The sequence below is a fragment of the Orycteropus afer genome, unplaced genomic scaffold, assembly GCF_000298275.1.
Source record: "Orycteropus afer afer isolate SDZICR_OR568_19922 unplaced genomic scaffold, OryAfe1.0 scaffold00086, whole genome shotgun sequence".
Classification (NCBI taxonomy): domain Eukaryota; kingdom Metazoa; phylum Chordata; class Mammalia; order Tubulidentata; family Orycteropodidae; genus Orycteropus; species Orycteropus afer.
Genome location: NW_006921673.1, coordinates 5,554,159 through 5,576,825, shown reverse-complemented (window position 1 = coordinate 5,576,825; position 22,667 = coordinate 5,554,159).

Sequence of the window (22,667 nt, the reverse complement as noted above, 5' to 3'; positions counted from 1 at the left end):
ACTAAAAGATTATCTAAAGAGTAGATTGAACACCAATGTCCAATTGTGAAAAATGACCACCAATGACCACTACAGAAATTGTTGATGATGTCAAGGATATCATGCATGAAGAAAGCAAAATGTCAATAAAAACAGGAAAGGAAGAAATGACCAAAACAGATACTAAAAGAGTCTCTGAAACTTGTTTTTGAATGGAGGGTAGCTAGAGTAAAATTGAAGAAATGACATGATGAAAGAGCTGAACAGAAGATGTCAAAGAGCAGATCAAGAAGAAAAAGTCAATTATAATGAAATGTGCAAAGATAAGGAGTTAGAAAACCAAAAGGAAAAACACTCTCAGTATTTCTCAAGCTGAAGAAAAAATTCAAGCCTTGGGTTGCCATATTGAAAAATTCTATGGGCAAAATATTGAATGATGCAGGAAACATCAAAATAAAATGGAAGGAATATACAAAATTATTGTATCAAAAAGAATTAGTCAGTGTTCATCTATTTCAGGAGGTGGCATATAATCAAGAGCTTATGGTATGGAAGGAAGAATTCAAGGCTGCACTGAAGGAATTGGCCAAGAACAAGGCTCCCGGAATTGACAGAATACCCATCGAGATGTTTTAACAAATGGATGCCATGCTGGAAGCACTCACTCAGCTATGCCAAGAGGTTTGGAAGACAGCTACCTGGCCAACTGACTGAAGAGATCCACATTTGTACCCATTCCAAAGAAAGATGATCCCACAGAATGTGGAAATTATTGAAAAATATCATAGGTACAGCACGCAATTAAAATTTTGCTGAAGATAATTAAAAAATGGTTGCAATGGCATATTGACAAGTAACTTCCAGAAATGCAAGGTGGATTCAGAAGAGGATGTGGAATGAGGGATATCATTGTTGATGTTGTGTGAAAACAAAGAATACCAGAAAGACATTTACTTGTGTTTTATTGACTATGCAAAAACATTCAACTGTGTGGATCATAAAAAAATTATGGATAACACTGAGAAGAATGGGAATTCCAGGTTCTTGAAGAACCTGTGCACAGACCATGAAGCTGTTGTTCAAACAGAACAAGGGAGTACTGCATGTTTCAAATCAGAAAGGGAGTGTATCAGGATTGTATCCTTTCACCATACTTCTTTAAACTGTGTGATGAATAAATAATGCGAGAAGCTGGACTATATGAAGAAGAATAAACTATATGAACATCAGGATTGGAGGAAGACTCATTAACAGCCTGCAATATGCAGATGACACAACCTTGCTTGCTGAAAGTAAAGATGAATTGAAGCACTTACTGAAGGAAATTAAAGACTACAGTCTTCAGTATGTATTACACCTCAACATAAAGAAAATGAAACCCCCCACATCTGGACCAATAAGCAGCATCATTATAAACAGAGAAAAGATTGAAATTGTCTGTCAAAGATTTTGTATTACTTCATTCCACACTCAGCACCATTGTAGCAGCAATCAAGAAATCAGATATTGTATTGCACTAGGAAAATTTGTCACAAAAGACCTCCTGAAAGGGTTGAAGAGCAAAGATGTCTCTTTGAAGACTAAAGTACATCTAACCAAAAGCACTTATATATCAGTCAGTGTTTCATTGTTTTTTGTAAGGTTTTCACTGGCCAATTCTTTGAGAAGTGGATGGCCTCTTCCTTTTTTCCAAACCTGTCTTAGTCTAGAAGCTCCACTGAAACATGTCCACCTTGGCTAACCCTACTGGTATTTGAAATACTGGTGACATAGCCTCTAGCCTCACAGCAGCATCCAAACCACTACAGGATGACAAATTGACAGAAAAGTGATGTCAGACAACATATTGCACTGGAAAAATCTGCTGGGAAAGACCTCTTTAAAGTACTAAAGAACAAAGATGTCTCTTTTGAAGACTAAGATGCCCCTAATCCAAGACATGGTGTTTTCAACGACCTCATATACATGTGAAAACTGGAAAATGAATAAGGAAGACTGAAGAATAGTTGATGATTTTGAGTAGTGGTGTTGGCAAAGAATACTGAAAGTAGTAGAGACTGCCAGAAGAGTTAACTAATCTTTCCTGGAAGAAATGCAACCAGAATGCTCTTTGGAAGTGGGAATGGCCCGATTTCGTCTCACCTACTTTGGTCATGTTGTCAGAAGGGACATTCCTTGAAGAAGGATACTGTGTTTGAAAAAGTGGAAGGTCGGTGAAAAGGGGGAAAGCCCTCAGTGAAAAGGATTGGCACTATGACTGCAATGGTGGGTTCAGGAATAGCAAGGGTTGTAAGGCTGGCACAAGACCAGGCAGTGTTTCATTCTTTTATACATAGGGACATTATCAGTTGGTGCCAATTGGATGGCACCTAACAACAACAACAAACCCTTTCTCCCACCCTTGGTAACCACTAATTAGCTTTGCACTCTGTAGATTTGCCTGTTCTTGTATTTTTATATAAGTAAGTTCAAGTAGTATTTGTCCTTTGTGATTCACTTATTTCACTCAGCATGTTTTCAAGCTCTATTCTTATTGTTACATATATAAAGACTTCATTTCTTTTACTGGGTGAGTAGTTTTCCTATATATATATATATGTACCACATTTTGTTTTTCTATTCATCTATTAATGGCCATTTAGCTTGTTTCCCCCTTTTGGCAATTATGAGTGCTTCCAGAATCATTTAAATCCAGTTGCACTTTTAAATGAAGAATTGTCTTTTTCCTTCACAAGGCACAAATAACCTGCAATATACTATAATATTCTGAACATTTATATAGTATAGTGACATATAACAGTGTGCTATATGAATTGGGTGAGGATCTTGGTCAACACATATGTTAAATAGTAGAAACAATTAATTTATTTCATATTTTCAAATAAAAAATATATTCTAATATTTTCTTTTTATATTCTGTCTTACAGACAGAAAAAGAGTAAAGAAAAGTTATGTGCCCCTACTCTCAAACTGTCTTAAATGACTTATATTTGAAAGTGGAAAAACAGAACACAATTAAAGGAAAGGAAAATGCTATTGTTGGTTCAAACCACCAACATTTCTGTTAGCAGATGAATGCCTAACCACTGCACCACCAGAGCTCTTTAACATTATGTAAAAAAAAAAAAATTGAAAATTAGGAAAAGATGACACAGGCAAGGTCAAAGTACATTAATTTCTAGTGATATTTATTTCCTTTATTTCCTAGAAGAGAGTGAAATATGACACAATGGGTAGTTCCAGGGGTATAAAAGAAGCATGCAAAAGATTGACGTGGCTGGCAAATCAAATACATAAAAATGAATGAAGAAAAGAATAAAACTGTTTAAGAGAAGACATTTTGATAAAAAATCAGAGTTGGAAATTCAGTGAGAACTAGGGAAAGACACAAATTTTAACTATAACTGAATCTAAGAATATGCTTGTGTTTTCATGATCAAGATGTAATAAAAGAGATAGATGTTATTATCCTCTTCAGAAATTGCCTTTAGCATTTATGCCTCTAGTAAGATCAAGTCATCATCTGTTGGCACATTGAGCTACAGAGATTCAGGGACACCACTTTCTCATTTTTTATCCTTGTCTCTGTCTCACAAAACAAATCCTTCTAACACTCAGAGTCTCTATTGTGCCATCCTGTACATTTCCCGGTATTGTCAAGACCCTAATCTCAATTTATCCCCACCCTCTCCTGCTTAAAATCCACCTCAAAACTTTTACCCTTTTACCTTAAAGCATATTCAGGTCTTGCTCTCTTACGGAATATATTTTTTTTAACCTAGCTGCCCTCTCTAGCTACCACTGTAATTTTTCTTTTTTTTACTGTCAAAATTTTAAAATAAGCTGCCTATGTCTGCTGCCTCCATTTGCTCTGAGATACCCTGGATTCGGGCTTCTATTCTTATCATTTTCTAAAAGGAATTTCTCATTGTTCTCATCCAATCATTACTATGGCCTATTTATGTTCTATAGGAGCTCTGATGGTCTAGTGCCTAGGGCATTTGACTGCTAACCAGAAGGCTGGTGGTTCAAATGCACCAGCCACTCCTCAGAAGGAAGATTGGGCAATCTACTTATGTAGTGGTACTGTCCCGAAAACCTAAGGAGGGGTCACTACGAGTTGGATCCAACTGGACAGCAGTGAGTTTCTTTTTTGAATGTTTGATAAGAAGCCCTAGTGGTGCAGTGGTCAAGTGCTTGGCTGCTAACAAAAAGGACAGTGGTTTGACCCCATCAGCTACTTCATGGGAGAGAAAGATGTAGCAATCTGCTTCCATAAATATTCCAGCCCTGGAAATCCTGTGGCACAGTTCTGCTCTAGCCTATATGGTCTCTCTGAGTTGGAATCAACTGGACAACAACCGATTCATTTATGTTTGACAGTTGTCTCATATCACATGTCCCCTCCTCTTCTCCTTCCTTGCTATATCCTTAACCAGATATTTTCCATTTCCTGCCTGCAATCTATAATCCCTCCTTCCTGTCCGGATCCTTACTGCACCATAGTAATACCTCTCTGTCTATGGAAACTAATGTCCTTCTTTATGAAACAGAACTTTTAATTTCTCATCCTTACTTTAAGTTTCTCATATTTTCATATTTTGCCTGTCACCACTTATTAAGTCATTATTTGATGCAATAAAAGGAACAGAATATTTGTTGAATGAATGAAAGAATGAATGAATGTACATGGACTCTATGCCCTGGTCAAGAAGTATCTTCCTTGTACTATCAAATTCATAGTTACTTTCTGTCTTTATTGTGTTGATAAACTAGAACAATTTGTTTTTGGTGTGTTACCGAATTAGTCTATATAATTAAATATGCCAGGCAACTTAAAGTCTTATTAACAGGCCAGGAAATGTTAAGCTGTGGTATGTAATTATTCACAATAGACAGGTGCACTGTACTAAGCAGCCCTAATTCTCATGAAGACTCCAAGGACAACTATACTTTGAGCAGTTTTTTTTTCTAAACTTTTTTTGTTCAATTATCAAAGTATAGAAAACATGAAAAATGTTCATAAACATATACACTAGACAAGAGTTATAAGAAAGAGGATACATTATTTAAAGCATAAGGTAGAAGTTATGAAACACATGTATTTGGGGATGATCTTGATTCTCTGTTACCTATAATAAATTTCAACTTGTTTTCTCCCCAGGATGCTTGAAACCTTGTGTGTGTTGAAGCCTTTCAATTAACTAGCTAATACATTTAAGCTTTTCTCTAAGAGTGACATTCACTACTTTCTCTTTGCGACTGCTTGCCAATCGATACCAGCAGAGATGAACTCAAAGTCATGAATAAGATGATTATGTGGCTTTTGTGCTTGCCTACTATGCTCTCCTGGGAAAACTCAACATGCCCGAGGTTCCTACTTTCCTTTCCACATCATATCCTTGAGTTTTGATTTGGCTGATTTACTAGAGGATGAAAATCATATAGACCCCTTCATTTCCTTCCAACAGTTTATTTTTGTGGCAAGTCAGTTTAGCAGGATATGAAATCTATTGACAAGTTTTTTTCTAGCTACAGACCCTGGACAGCCAGTTTTGGGGCTAGCATCAATACTTCCTTTTATTAAAAACTAAGACTCAATGTAACAACAAAATAAGTGGATGTAATACATGGCTAATACTTTAAAAACAATTATATAATATACTATATTATTTATATTCTTCTTCAATTTTCAGGTCACTTACTGTTCCAAGAAACCTTATATAATCATTCCAACCTTTACTGATATTCATGACCTCTGAATCTTAGAGAAATCAAAATCTTACACTAAATTATATAGTTGGGTGTGTGATTGCTATTCTTTTCTATTTGTTGTTATCAGCCACCTGCCATGCTTAGAGAGTGGGGATTATATCATGGAGTTTAGATTTCCACTACAGTATACATTGTGGAATATGTAAGTAATGAGTTAGTGTTCATATGATCATATGTTGGCCAGGGGAGAAAAGGTGAAAAGAAGGGGCCAAAACGATGACAGAACGCATTAGTTAGAAATTCCCAGATTGCAAGTGACACAAATCCAACCAAAATTGGTTTCATTCTTCTTTCACTAAAGCAATATTTCTTTAGAGAAATACTATGTATTTCAGTACTATGTACAGATCTACTATGTACAGACACTTCTCTAGATGCTTGAGATAAATCAGTGCAAAAAAAGGAGAACAAGATTCCTGTTCATGTACAGCTTGCATTCAAGTAGAGGGATATAGGTATTATATACTAAACATAATAAACAAATAAATTAGAAAACATAATAGAAAATTATGTGGAAAAAGAACAAGGTTTAGATATTAGAAAGTTGAGAGGGGAGGATTTTATGTCAGGCTAGACCTCAGAGTGAAACGTGATATTTTAGTAAAGCCTCAAAATAGGTGAGAGAAGGAGAGCCATGCTGATATGGAGTGGGGGGAGGATGAGGGTCTTCTAAGAAAAGCACAAAGGCCCTGGGGTGGAATTATACCTGGCATGGTAAGTTCAAGTCTGGAATGAAGTGAGCAAAGGAAATAATCATGAAAGGAAAGATTAGAGGGCTAATGAGGTATTTGTGTGGGACAAGGGAAAGGGGAAGAACATGTTGCATCATCTAGGTAATTGGAAAGACGTGACATTGTATACAAGTGAAATGGGAAGCCATATCAATGCAGGGTTTTGGGTAGAGGAATGAGATGATCTGTCTTTCATTTTAAAGGATTGACTCTTTATGTGAAACAGGCATAGAAGCTGGGAACCTAATTAAGAAGCATTGCACTAATATAATTAGCGGTGGGGGTGGTTTGAACCCAGGGGCAGCAGTGTAACATTCTTTGGATTCTACACAGCTAGTTTAGATTCTAGATGTATTTGAAAATTGTTGTCAAGAGAATTTCTTGATAGATTATATCTGAACTGTGAGAAAAAGAAAGGAGACAAATACAACTTGAAGCATTTTGGCTTGAGAAACTTAAAGACTGGAGGTGCCATTCAACTAAGGTGGAGAAGGCGGTAGGTAAAGCACATTCAAGGAGAAAGATTGGTGGTTTCATCTTGGATATGTTAAATTTGAATTTATGTCAGATATCCAAAGAGATATTTAAAAAGGAATTAGATATGCAAGTCTGGAATTTGGACATGAGATCTGGAATGAAGCATAATCGTGACTTTTGAAAACGCATTGGCAACCTACTGTAAAGTAGTTAAATGATATTATTACAACTCAGTGTCCTCACTAATCTGAGAGCAATCATCAAGGTTGTAATCATAAGAGACAATTTATAGAACCACTGTAATCACTTTCAGAATATCTGTTATATAAAAAAAATCTACTTCTTATGATGTCCCACCCCTCAATTTTTGGTTTTTCTCCAATGCAACTGGTCAAAATATGAAAGAATATAAAGATATTTCCCTAGAAATGAGACTAATGTAGATACAAAATAGCAGTGCATCTCTCTTTTATTATATCATTGCTTCTGAGCAACGATCAGAAGTTTGTTCTCATAATTGCACACTAGTCTCACATCTAAGGAGGCTTGGTGGCACAATGGTTAAATTCTATTGCTAACCAAAGAGTTGGTGGTTCAAATCCACCAGCTACTCCATGCAAGAAAAGACCTAGAGTTATGCTCCCATAAAGATTACAGCCTATGAAACCCTATCTACTCTGTTCTACTCTGTCTTATAGGGTTGCTATGAGTCAGAATCAACTTGACAGCATCCAACAACAGCATCTTGCATCTACAGCCAAAAATTTCTGATTTTGTGTAAATTATATAAAAAAATTATACTTTAAAAACTATGCATTTTGGGAGATGATATCTTAAATGCTAGTTTATTACAATTGAATCAGTTTGGCAAAAGTAGATTATTATTATAATTCAGTTATGGGAACACAAATTAGTGATGTGCTTTTTTCAACAGTGATTTTCACAAATAACCATGTTCACTTTAGGGGCTCAAAGATGATACTGGTACTAAATTTAAGCCAATGTATGGTTGTGCCGCAGTCAGCAGCAGGGATCCAGGTGAGGAGAGGGAACCCAGGCATTCCCAAAGCAGCAGGGCGGGAGAGTGGGAGAAAGGGCATTAAAATGCCCAGGAACCGGGACAGTGGAGTAGTCAGCCGCAGAGACCCAGGTAAGGGTGGTAGGAGAGGTTTGCAACAGGCAGACAAACTTGTCTATCGGTTTGTCCTATTGTGGTGATGTGTTGATGTGAGTTTTGAGGCTGAGCCACTGGTGTTTCTAACCCAGTGGGATGCACGTGGTGCACAGGTATCAGCCCAGCTTACAGACTAAGACAGACTAGAAAGAAGGAAGAGGCAATCCACTTCTCAAAGCATTGGCCAGGGAAAAACCTTATGAATAGCAAAGAAACACTGTTTGATACATTACTTCCCAACTTTATGAATAGTGCAGTTAAGTTAGAAGGCTCTCAAAATAGGACTGGGAAAGAGCTGCATCATCTGAGTAAACCCAGCCTTACTCCTATGGATAAGGTAAAGCTTTTGAGACCTCCATTTGCTGATGTGGCACCATTCAAATTGAGGAGAAACAGCTGCAGACATCCATTAATCATCGGGACATGGAATGTACGAAGTATGAATCTAGGAAAATTGGAAGTTGTCAAAAAGGAAATGGAACGCATAAAGATTGATACCCTCGGCATTAGTGAGCTGAAATGGACTGCTTTGGCCATTTTGAATCAGACAACCATATGATCTACTATGCCGGGAATGACAGTTTGAAGAGGAATGACATGGCATTCATCATTACAAAGGATGTTTCAAGATCTGTCCTGAAGTACAATGCTGTCAGTGATAGGATAATATCCATACGCCTACAAGGAAGACCCATTAATATGACTATTATTCAAATTTCTTCACCAATCACCAAAGCCAAAGATGAGGAAATTGAAGATTTTTATTAACTTCTGCAGTCTGAAATTGACTGAACATTCAATCAAGATGTGTTGATTATCACTGGTGACTGAAATGCAAAAGTTGGAAACAAAGAAGAATCACCAGTAGTTGGAAAATTTGGCCTTGGTGATAGAAATAATGCTGGAACCCGTATGGTAGAATTTTGCAAGACCAATGACTTATTCATTGCAAACACCTTTTTCAACAACACAAACAGTGGCTCTACCCATGGACTTCATCAGATGGAATGCACAGGAATCAGATTGACTACATCTGTGGCAAGAGGCGGTGGAAAAGCTCAATATCTTCAGCCAAAACCAGGCCAGGAGCTGATTGTGGAACAGACCATCAACTGCTCATATGCAAGTTCAACTTGAAGTTAAAGACAATTAAAACAAGTCCAGGAGAGCCAAAATATGATCTTGAATACATCCCTCCTGAATTTAGAGACCATCTAAAGAATAGATATGATGCATTGAACACCAACAACCAAAAACCAGAAGAATTGTGGGAGGATATCAAGAATATTATCCATGAAGAAAGCAAGAGATCACTAAAAAGACAAGAAAAGAAGAGAAGACCAAAATAGATGACAGAAGAGACTCTGAAACTTGCCCTTGAGCGGATAGTAGCTAAAGCAAATGGAAGAAATGACAAGATAAAGGAGCTGAACAGATTTCAAAGAGCAGCTCAAGCAGAGAAAACCAATTACCATGAGCAAGGATGTCTCCTTGAGGACCAAGGTGTGCCTGACACAAGCCATGATATTTCCAATCGCCTCGTATGCATGTGACAGCTGGACAATGAATAAGGAAGACTGAAGAAAATTGATGCTTTTGAGTTGTGGTGCTGGCGAAGAATGCTGAAAGTACCATGGACTGCTAAAAGAACTAACAGATCTGTCCTGGAGGAAGTGCACCCAAAATGCTCCTTGGAAGCAAGAATGGCCAGACTTTGTCTCACCTATTTTGGTCATGTTGTCAGTAGAGACCATTCCCTGGAGAAGGATGTCATGCTTGGTAGGGTGGAGGGTTGACAAAAGAGGGGGAGGCCTTCAACAAGATGGATTGACATGGTGGCTGCGATGATGGGCTCAAGTACAGCAGGGATCATGGATCAGGCGCAGGATTGGGCAGTGTTTCATTCTGCCATGCATGGGGTCACTATGAGTTGGAAACGACTTGATGACACCTAACAACACTAACAACATGGTTGTGCTAATTTATAAGGATTTATAGCCTTTGGTGGCATAATGGTTAAAACATGTGGCTGCTTAAGAAAAGATTTTGGTGGTTCAAGCCCAACAGCTGCTCTAGAGGAAAAAAGATGAGGCAGTCTGCTTCTGGAAAGGTTCATAGCCTTGAAATCTTATTGGGTAGTTCTACTCTCTCCTGTAGAGTTGCTAACAGTTACAATAGACTTGATGGAAATGAGTGTTTTGTTTTATATCCTCAAGAGTTATACAAGTCATCAGACACTAACATAAAGTTCCCATTGACAATAGCTCTGATTGTATCTCTACAGGACAACTACTTTGGAATTAAATCATGTTTTGAATATTTGGGAGTTGTAGAAAAAGTTTCTAAATAACACACAATAGAGCAACAAACCTTTGCCATTCTGGGTGGCAGAATAATAAATAAGATTCTATTGCTGCTTGTTCATAAGAATAACTGTAGGGATCAAAATGGTGACGTGAAAAGTTTGGTTACCTTGAAACAAATGAGGTATATCAGGAAGAGCACCCTGAAAATCTGACATGCATGCTCAGTCTATGTGCTGCAAATTTTTTCTTCCTCTGAGCTTCTATCTCTGGAAAATAATAATAATAATATTTTCCTCGAAAGCTGGTAGTGAAGAACAGAGATTATGCAAAAGAATCTAGTAAAACATATTTCTCTAAAATGCCATTAAAATCCAAGGTAGGAGTTAGTTTGTTAACTGTAACAAACATTTACTTCCAAATATGGATCCTAATATTCAGCAGAAACATTTGAAATACTATTTAGGAAATCCTTGGCAAATGTCCTTTCTATAATTCTATTAAATACATATCCCACTTTTCTCTGTAAAACTTGACATTTACATACGTGAACATCTAAGACATCCTTTTCACCTATGTAATAACTATTTTATGACCAACTCATTGGCTTTCACCCATCTGATTTTGCAGAACATGTATTTTAAGAAAAAGAGGTATAAGAATTTCAAATTATCTAACCCGAGTGAGCTAACTTGGGTCCTGGGATGAAAACCCTTGACTATAATTATTCTAACAATAGCATCAGGTTATGAACTCTTTTATCATGTGGGGTCAAAGCTGCTTCCCCTAGAAAGACAAAGTTTTCTTGGTGAACACTACTAGGAAACATGGCTCATGAAAAATTCATTAAGTTGCCCTTATTTTTCTGTGGTAAGACAGATGTAACATCATGAATTTTCACAGTAGGTTCTTCTCATACCTTTTAGAAAATGAGCTTGGAAATCACACACACACACACACACACACACACAATACAAATTCCTCAGGCTGACAGTATTGAGTTGATGAGAGAGTTTTAGGTAAAGTATGTCATATGCCTCAGATCAAAGGTGCCACACATTCGATGACAGCATTTTAATGCAAAGGATCACCATATGCATGTACTAGTTCCTGCCACTGCTGACAGAGTTGTGGGAAATGCGGGTGGAATGTCGAACATGTAGAGAATAGGCCTATAATTATTCACAAAACTTCAGGAAATAAATATTCACATTCAAGAAATTGTTTTCAGCTGCTTTAAAGCCAAATGACAGCTAAATTACAGTTCAGGGAAGGAAAAGTTTCCATTTTCTAATTTGATGCATTTTGTTGCATTGCACTACATTATCCAGAGACAACGCTGCCACATCTTGTCATGCCTCAAACCATAGGCTGACAGCTCCACGCAGCTGAAAGAGTGGTTTGTCCAGTCACAGTGTGCTAAGTGTGCTAGGAGAAAAATATTTGGGGACTTGGGACAATTATTTGGTTAACATTCCTAGGATTTCCGCAAGCTTTTGGCTGTACACACTGTGATTGCTCCCTCTGCATCTTCTTTGTGCCAAGCTGTGATACATGTTTATGGAAACTCTGTTGGCCTTGCCAAAGAACAGCCCAAAATGCGTATGCTCCTATGGATTTTTTGGGAAGGGAAGAAGAAAAGGAAGAAATGAGGGGCTCAAAATAGCAAGTCTTGTGTACTCATAAGTTGACTGTCAGGAAAATAAATAACTTTCTGATATCTGACAGTCTAAGAAAGAAGAAAGGAAATTAAGTTTTTATTAAAACAGATAACAGAAATACTGTCAGGCAGGCAGTTTCCTATTGCCTGCTGAGTCTAGTAATGAGGATTTCCAGTTCTGTAAATGATAGATTGTCAGAAACGGCACAGTAAGAGTCTCATAGAAACTTCGTTATACTGCAGGTCTTAATCTAATGAAATATTTATTTAGGATACTAAAAGCAATTAGACATGATTTTTTAAAAAAAAATCCTGTATACCTTGCTTCATATTGGACTATGAGCTAATTTTTTCTATATTAAGTCTAAGATAATGATGAATTAGAAATATGTATTCAAAAGGAAAACATTCCATAATAATTTTACACAAAAAGAAGGGAACTAGAAGTTCTGGCTGAGGTTAATGTTTGTTCTAAGAAATTCAAACTAATATTTCAAGATTCCTTCTCATTAAGATTTTATGCTGCTACTTACTATGACTTTTGAACAATTTAAAAACAGTGCCAAACAAAAAATGGTAAATGTTAACTCCAAATTAAATTTAAAAGAAAAACTATCAATCTTTCTCTTTAGTGAAAAGAGAATCTCCTTTGTCTGCCAAAGTTTGCTACACAATTAAATTGTTGTATTGGGTGAAATCCCCCCCCCCCATCAAAAGACAACAATTCTTTGAAAACATTTTATTTTATTTTTTAATTATAAATGGCCAAATAATTGAAGATGAAACACAACAGAGGGTAAAGGAGAACTTTATCAAAGGGGACATCATTATTAGCACAGTATGCATAATGTTCTATGTACCTGCTTCCTTGAGGACACCGAACTGGAAACAACCAAGAATTCCCCAAAAGCACCTTCACACTTCCCAATCTAAGTATGAAGAGATCTTGGGTTGCATTGTAAATTGAGTTTTTTTTTTAAGTAGGTTTTCAAATTCAGATATTATGAACAGTGTTTGGCTGATTGCATTATTTATGGTAGTGAGTCCTTCAGTACTAGTAAAGTGGGAAGATTGGAGGACTTCAGTGAAGTCAGGTTAAAAGTACAGACACTCTAATTTTCAACTGAATGGGTTATTTTGGCATAGGATGCGCTCACTAGAGTGAGAAATGAGAGAAAATAATTGTCTGAGTCATGAAAGTTGTGTGGAGTTCTTTAAATAATATTATCTTTGCAGCACAAAAAAGCTACACTATGTGATCTGCCTGAGTCCAACTCATAGGGACCTTTTAGGACAGAGTAGAGCTGCCCCATAGGGTTTCTGAGGCTGTAAATCTTTAAGAAATCAGACTGCCTCAACTTTCTCATGTGGAGCAGCTGGTGGGTTTGAATTGCTGACCTTTTGGTTCTCAGCTGAAAGTTTTAACCACTATGCCACCAGAGCTCCTTTTGTGATTTGACAAATTTTTTTATTTATTTATGAATTTATTTTAAAATTTCTTAAGAATGGAAATTAAATCATTGTAAAATCTTCTTTAAAATCTTTGGGGAATAAAGAATGATATGAATAAACATGTTTAGTCATGTATGTGTTCTTTATTGGTATCGGGAGAAGAAAAAACAAACAAACCTACTGCCATTGAGTTGATTCCAAGTCATAGTGACTCCCATTGGGTTTGCAAGCCTGCAAATCTTTGCAGAAGTAGATTGTCTCATCTTCCTCCCACAGAACACCTGGTGGGTTTGAACCACCAACCTTTTGGTTAGCAGCCAAATACCTCACCAACTATGCCACCAAAGCTCCTTTCTTTATTGGTATAAAGTACATTAAATCAAGACTATCCCAGGATATCACTAGCTCATTCTATATATTCAATAGGAAATCTTTGGCCATGAATTAGTAAAATATCTGATGGAAAAGAGAAATTGCTGAAAAATAAGATATTTAAATAATTCTCAAACAGGTTTTTGGTCAAATTATAGAGTTGACTCTATAATTTCACATTTAAACACATCATCTCTTCCAAAAACAGCTCAATGCAGATGTAATCTTTTGGAAAGAATTTGGCTCAATACAACAATATAAACATCTACACACACCAGAAGTGGAACGGAAGCAGAGGGAAGTAGTAGAATTGAAGCCCAGTGCTTTCTGGGTTCTGGGGCAAGGTAATAAAAAATCTTGGCTCTTGCAAGGTTGAAAGGGACTAGAAATGTTTCACATTGGATGGAAAGTAGAAGCCAATCTTACTATTTGAAGCATGACACTATGACTCTTTTCAAACCCTCATGAACAGAGGTTGAAGAAATGATTAATCGAAAATAATATCAACAATTAGAACATCAATTTATTCTTAAAAAAAAAAATTAAGCAGCACTTTGACAGTCTAAGGAGCTCTAGTAGCTTAGTGTTTAAGCATTCAACTGGTAAACAATAGGTCAGCGGTTTGAACTCACCAGCCACCTGTGGGACAAAGATGATGTGGTCTGCTTCCGTGAAAGATTTACTGCCTTGGAAACCCTTTAGGGCAGTTCTACTCTGTCCTAAAGGGCTGCTATGAGTGGGAATCAACTTGATGACAGTGAATTATTTGACAGTCTTTAAAATGAATACATTCCATCTTTTTCAAACATGAAAAAACCTTTCACAATAAAAAGTATAGAAATGAAGTATAAAAAAAGTGACTATGTAAAAACCTTATTAGAAACATTTTAAAGAAAAAAAAGAACTTAAAAAAGTTGCAATAAATTGCATAAATACAAAAAGAAGAAGTAAAATTAAATTCCATATGTAAATATATGTTACAAAACTGAAAATATTGAGAAAGAAAAATCTTAAAACTACCAAAGGACTAAGACCCTATCTACAAAGAATAATTATTATATTGAACATATCTTCATGCAACAGCAAAACAGGCTAAAGGACAATCTAATAATATTTAATAATATCTCCAAAGTGTGAAGGAAAAATAACTAGTAACCTAAAATCTTATCCCCAACTATGCTATCATTGAAGAACAACTGCAATGACAACAGCAACAAAAAGATAGAAAAATCAGGAGTTTCACCAAGAGATTAAAGAATTTTTTTCAGTGAGAATAAAAGTTATATATATATAAATATATATATATACAAGATGAAAGAGAAAATGCTAAACAGAAATAGATAAAAATGGATCAGTAAATTTAAGTAATTTTTGACAGTTAAAGTAATAATTATTTTACTAGTCTTTAAAATACATAAAACTAAAACTGACTCAATAATAAAAAGATGAGTTGGAAAAATATATCTTACTTATATATTGTCATAGACAATATAAACATCTTTGGTAACATTCCTAAGTACTTTATATTCATGGGTGTTGTGCTTGAAAAATTCCAAATTCATACCCACCTCAGGACTTTTGTACTTGTTCTTTTACATTGAAATCTCTTCCCTTCAATTTTCTCATAGCTTTCTCTCTCGCTTTCAGATCTCTGCTCAAATATTGCCCCCTCAGCAGTCAGAAAAGAGGTGACAACTCTACTTAAAATAGCCCCATTTTTATTAGGTACCACATGATAATATGTATATATTTGTTTATTGATCATCTATCCTCTTGGAGTAAGCCTCATAACACAATGTTTGCCAGATGAAAGAATGGATGAATAATTGAATGAACTAACAAAATTAGAGTGTTGACTTTTACACTCTTGATGCAATCAGATGTTTTTTGAAGTGTTTATCAAAAAATTAATATAGGCTCATAAAGTTCATCTACTCCTCACTTATCGACAGTCTCATTATCTGACATTTTGCATTTAAGACAGTGGTACATAATCTACAATCCAACTATTTAGTGCATCAATGATGTACATCTGGAAGGAACAAATGCCAAGGTGGGAGGCAAGAATAACACTGGCTGTGATGGTTAAGGTTGTGTGTCAACTTTACTGGGCCATGATTCTCCATGATTTTGCAGTTATGGAATTATGCAATTTGGCAGTTATGTAATGATATGTTGTTGTTGTTATGTGCCATTGAGTCGGACCTGACACATAGTGACCCCTCCTTGGGTTTCTGAAGCAGTATCACTAAGGAAGTAGATTGCTCCATTTTCCTTCTGAGGAACCACCAGCCTTCTGGTTAGCAGTCAAATGCCGTAGGCACTATGCTACCAGTCATCCTTTATTTTGTGATCTCATATGGTCATCCTCCATTTTCCCATAATGTTGATTTTCTCATAATGATGTGGTCTTTGGAACCTAACAATGTTGATAAGTAAGGAGTGGGTGTATTTGAATAGCTCTTGTAACTATTATTTAAGTATTAGGAAGTTGCTAAATATCTGTAAGAGCAATCGATCACATTTATACAGTAAATACCAGCCATATCCATACATGATCCCGCTTAGTCCTCAGAAGAGCATAACAGCTTTATTTTATAGATTAAAAAATTTAAATCTAAATTCATTCAGTCATTGAATAGTGAAATCAGTATAACAATAGAAACTTACTTGGTTCTAAATTCAATACTTTACCATAATAATTTTTCTACTCTAATGCTTTCAACCACCACTCATCTGTCTGTTTGTTGTACTGTGATGGCTTGCATATTGCTGTGATGCTGAAGGCTATGCCACTGGTATTTCAATTACCAGCAGGATAACCATGGTGAAGAGATTTCAGAGCAGTTTCCAGACTAAGACAGACTAGAAAGAAGAAAATGGCCAGGTCGGTTTGTGTGTGTGTGTGTGTGTGTGTGTGTTGGGGGAAGGCTATTGAAAACCTTACGAATAACAGGAAAAAATTATCTGATATCATGCTGGAAGATGAGCCCATAAGTTTGAATGGCACTCAAAATATGAGTGGGGAAGAGCTGCCTTCCCAAATTAGAGCTGAACTTACTGAAATAGATGGAGTAAAGCTTTCTGGACCCTCATTTGCTGATGTGGCATGACTCAAAATGAGAACAAACAGCTGCAAATATGATTAATAATTGGAATGTGGAATATACAAAGAATGAATATAGGAAAACTGAAAGCTGTCAAAAATGAGAAGGAATGTATAAAGATCAATATCCAAGGAAGTAGTGAATTTCATCTCAGTTGGTCATGCTGTCCAAAGGGACCACTCCTTGGGGAAGGATATCATGCTTGGTAAAGTGGAGGGTCAGTGAAAGAGGGGAAGACCCTCAAAAAGATGGATTGACACAGTGGCTGCAACGATGGGCTCAAATATAGCAAGAATTTTGAGTATAGAGCATGACTGGGTAGTATTTTGTTCTGTTGTACATAGTTGTACATAACGGTACATGAGTCAGAGTCTACTAAATAGCATCTAACAACACCAACATAACAGTGAGCTGAAATGGACTACATTTGGCCATTGTGAATAAGATAACCATATGGTCTACCATGCTGGGTATGACAAATTGACAAAGAATAGCATTGTATTCATCATCAAGAAGAACATTTCCAAATCTATCCTGTAGTACAATACTGTCAGTGATAAGATGATATCTATATGCCTACAAGGAGGACCAATTAATACAACTATTATTCAAATTTACATACCAACCACTGAAGGCAAAATGAAGAAATTGAAGATTTTTACCAACTTCTGAAGTCTGAAATTGATGAAACATGCAATCAAGATGTATTGATAATTACTAGTGATTGGTATGCAAAAGTTGGAAATGAAGAAGTATCATTAATTGGAAAATATGATCTCTGTGATATAAATAACATTGGATATTACATGCAAGTCCAACAACTTATTTATTGCTAATACCTTTTTCAACAACATAAATGGTGACTATACACATGGATCTCACCAGATGGAATAGAAAGAAGTCAAATTGACAACATCTGTGGAAAGAGGTGATGGAGAGGCTCAATAATGTCAGTGAGAACATGGTCATGGCTGACTGTAGAACAAATGCTCTTATGCAAGCTTAAGCTGAAGCTGATGAAAATGAAAACAAGTCAATGAGAAATAAAATATGATCTTGAGGACATCCCACCTAAATTTAGAGACATATGAATAAAGATTTGATGCATTGAACACAAGGGAACAAAGACCAGAGGACTTGTAGGATTACATCAAAGACATCACATATGAGGAAAGCAAAAGGTCATTAAAAAGACAGAGAGAAAAGAAGAGATCAAAATGACTGTCAGAAGAGACTCTAAAACTTGCTCTTGAATGAGAATAGGCAAAACAAATGAAAGAAATAATGAGGTAAAAGAGTTGAGCAGATTTCAAAGGCAAGCCCCAGAAGACAAATGAAAGTACTATACAAAATGTGCAAAGACCTTGAGTCAGAAAACCAAAAGAAATAACACATAGCTTTTCCCAAATTGAAAGAACTGAAGAAAAATTCAAGCCTTGAGTTACAATAATGAAAGATTATATGGGAAAAATATTGAAGGAAACAAGAAGTATCAAAAGAAGATGGAAGGAGTGTACAATCATTCTACCAAAAAGAATTGGTTGCCATTCAACCAGTTTGTTGTTAGTTGTTGTTATGTGCCGTTGAGTCGGACCCTACTCATAGCGACCCCTCCTTCGGTTTCCGAGACTGTATCACTACGGAAGTAGATTGCCCTATCTTCCTTCCAGGGAGTGGCTGGTGGGTTTGAACCGCCAGCCTTCTGGTTAGCAATCAAGTCCCTTAGGCACTATGCTACCAGAGCTCCCTCAACCAGTTTAGGAGGTAGCATATGATCAAGGACCCAGGTATTGAAGGAAAAATCCAAGCTACACTGAAGGAATTCTTGACAAACAATGCTCCAGGAATTGACTGAAAGCCTATTGAAATGTTTTAACAAATGGATGCAGCACAGGAAGTGTTCAATCATTTATGCCAAGAATTTGGAAGACAGCTAACTGGACAGTTGACTGGAAGAGATCTCTATTTGTTCCCATTCCAAAGAAAGACAATGCAACAGAGTACAAAATTATCTAACCATATCATTAAAATCACACTCAAGTAAAATTTTGTTGAAGATAATTCAGAATGGTTGTAGCAGTACATTGACAGGGAACTGCTAGAAATTCAAGCTGATGCAGAAGAGGACGTGGAACAAGGGAAATCATTGCTGATATCAGATGGGTCTTGGCTGAAAGCAAAGAATACCAGAAAGATGTTTACCTGTGTTTTATCGACTGTGCAGAGGCATTTGACTGTGTGGATTGTAAGTTATGGATAACATTGCAAAGAATAGAAATTCCAGAAGACTTAATTGTGCTCATGAGGAACTTGTACATAGACAAAGAGGCAGTCATTCAAAGAGAACAAGGGGATACTGCATGATTTAAAATCAGGAAAAGTGTGTCTCAGAGTTATATCCTTTTATCATATTTATTCAGAGCAAATAATCTGAGAAGATGGACTATACGAAGAAGAATGGGGGATCAGGTTTGGAGGAAGGCTCACAAACAACATGCCATATATAGATGACACAACCTTGCCTGCTGAAAGTGAAGAAGTCTTGAAGCACTTACTGACGAAGATCAAAGATTATAGCCTTCAGTATGGATTACACCTCAACATAAAGAAAGTAAAAATCCTCACAACTGAACCAATAAGTAGCATCATGATAAATAGATAAAACATTGAAATTGTCAAGGATTTCATTTTACTCGGATCCACAATCAACACCTACTGGACCAGCAGTCAAAAAATCAAATGACATATTACATTGGGCGATTCTCCTGGAAAAGACCTCTTTTCAGTGTTCAAGAGCAAAGATGTCACTCTGAAGACTAAGAAGCACCTGACTCAAGTCATGGTATTTTCAGTAGCTTCATATGCATGTGAAAGCTGGACATAGATAAGGGAGAATGCAGAAGAACTGATGTATTTGAATTGTGTGGCATTGGTGAAAAGTATCGAATATACCATGGACTGCCGAAGAATGAACAAATGTATTTTCATGGAAGTACAGCTGGAATGCTCCTTAGAAGGTGGAATGGCCATACTTCAACTCACCTACTTTGATCATGTTATCTGAAGGGACCAGTCCTTGGAGAAGGATATCATGTGGGGTAAAATAAAGGATCTGGGAAAAAGAGGAAGATCCTCAATGAGATGAATTGACACAGTGGCTGCTAGGATCAGCTCAAGCATGTAATGATTGTGGGGATGGCACAGGACAGGCAGTGTTTCAATCTCTTGCACATAAGGTCACTATACACTGGAACAGACTTGCTGGCACTGAACAACAAACAATAACACTTTCAAGATTCCTGTTTGTGTACACCACTCTGCATAAGCATTTTCTGTGGTTAATTTCAGCAGCATCACCACCCCATTTCCAGCTCTTTGCATCATAGAGAATTTGAGAACAATATATCTTAGAACCCTTCTCTTTACAGCTATAGGCTAGAATTTGTCAATAAGTAACATTCATTTGGAGCCCTGGTGATGCAGTTGTTAATGCAGGCATCCACTGTTTTGGTTACCTACTGCTGCTCTGACAGAAAATATATCACAAATTGGATGGCTTGAACACACAGGAGTTTATTTTCTTAAAGTTTGGAGGCTTTATGTCTGAGTTGAAAGTGCCAGGCTCTAGGGATTGGGTGAAAGCCCCTTAACTTTGGGCTTCTGCTCTGCCTCCTCTTTCAGCCCACTGAAGCTAAATGTTTTTCTTTACTCAGACAGCTGCTGGCTTCTGAGGCTGACAAATCCAAGGTCAACAAGTAAAAAGGGACAGTCCCAATGTTACCAAACAACATGGCAGGCACTAATTCAAGTCCAGGAGAAGTCCCAAGATCAGCAGGGCATGGCAGGCTGCTGAACAATGAGTTGGTTACATGAAGGGTTCAAGCATGCAAAAAAGCTGGAGCTTTTCCTCAAAATTGCTTCCTACATACTGGAAGCATACCACATCCCTAAAGCTGTTATGCAGCTGCTCCAATAGATTCCACCATGGAGTTAATTACTAGTCTCACCATGGGGAATAACTACATCCAGCTGCCTAGCCACTCAACCAGTCCCAGCCAAGTTGACACACAAACTTGACTACTACAATTCCACCCCTTGTCACCTGTACAGATCTTCAATGGGTAGCATCTGTACAGATCTCTTTCACTGGGTGGCTCCAGTCCCCTAGTTTCTCCTGAATGATGACCTCAGTTGACACACAAACTTAACTACCATAGCCACTAACCGAAAAGTCAGTTGTTTGAACACACCAGCTGCTCTGCAGCAGAAAGATGAGGCTGTCTGCTTCTGTAAAGATTTACAGCCTTGGAAACCCTATGGTGTAGTTTTATTCTATCCTATCGGTTCACTATGAATCAGAAATCAACTCCATGGCAATGAGTTGAGAACTCACTCACAGGAAAATGGAGGGTGGGGCATTACTCTCTTGAGACACTTGCAGCCAGACATATGGTCAGATTTGAGATTCATAACAGTTTTCCAGGGAACTTTTGAGGACCATCTGCTTCCATGCTTCAGGCTGGATCATCAGAACTGGATTTTCTGATCTTTGCTTCACAAATTCTTCAAATGTAAGCCTCTAATATTATAATGTCATGGCCAAAGTACATAGAATAACTTCTGTTTTCCTGACCAAATATGGATACATACACTTTATATTTGATACTCTATTTCTTCATAACCCCTTATTTTTTACAAATGAGAAAACTAGGGCACAAAGAAATTGTTCCTATAGATCACGATAAATAACCAAGATCTGATCCCTCAAGTAGTGTTTAGGGAAGAATGCGGAGGTTGTTTGGGCTCGATGAGACACAACATCATCATCTCCTAGCAACATCCTAAAAATGCACACATGCAGAAGCAGGGAGTGATGGTAAATGCATTAGCCCATCATATAGTAAATTATCAAGGGAATAATAAAATGACAACTCTGATTTGGTCTTTAGTGATCCAAATAGGTACAGTAGATGGTCACACTTTCCTTGGGCAATTGCTTAGCACTCTGCTCATACCAGGATTAAAGGTATAGTTTCATAGGTAAATCATTTTGAATTAGCTATGTATTATGTTTATTTTCATAATTTTAGAGGTGTCACAATAATTTTTATTGGCTATTCAATTGCTATTAACTCTTAGTAGGTAAATACTTTTTTCTAAAAGGATTTATATAAATATATTCTTCTCTGGGTTTACTCAGACAATATCCAGGCTTTTACAGAAAGACGTTGGTCACCCAGCAAAATGTATCATTAATTCCACAGTGCTATATAACCTTGCAAAGAAGCCTCCTCATGAATAAGATCAGTCACAACTGTAATGCACTCTGTATAGGGAAGATCTGGTACTTCCTCATGAAAAACTAAAAGACAATAAAAAGAATAGTGTTATTGTTACCCAGTGCATTTATTCTTGTTTTACATATTCAATTTCATTTAGATTGAATTTTTCTATTATCTCTACTTCTTTCAAAATAACAATATGAAGGAAATGGCAAATGAGAAGAGTCTAGTAAGAGTGTGTTTTAAACATAAGGCAGGCATTATTAGATCTACCGTGTGTCAGATCTTTGTTCTTGGTTCATCAGGCCACAATTCATGTCAAACCATTTATCTTATTTCCATTCCAAGGCTACAA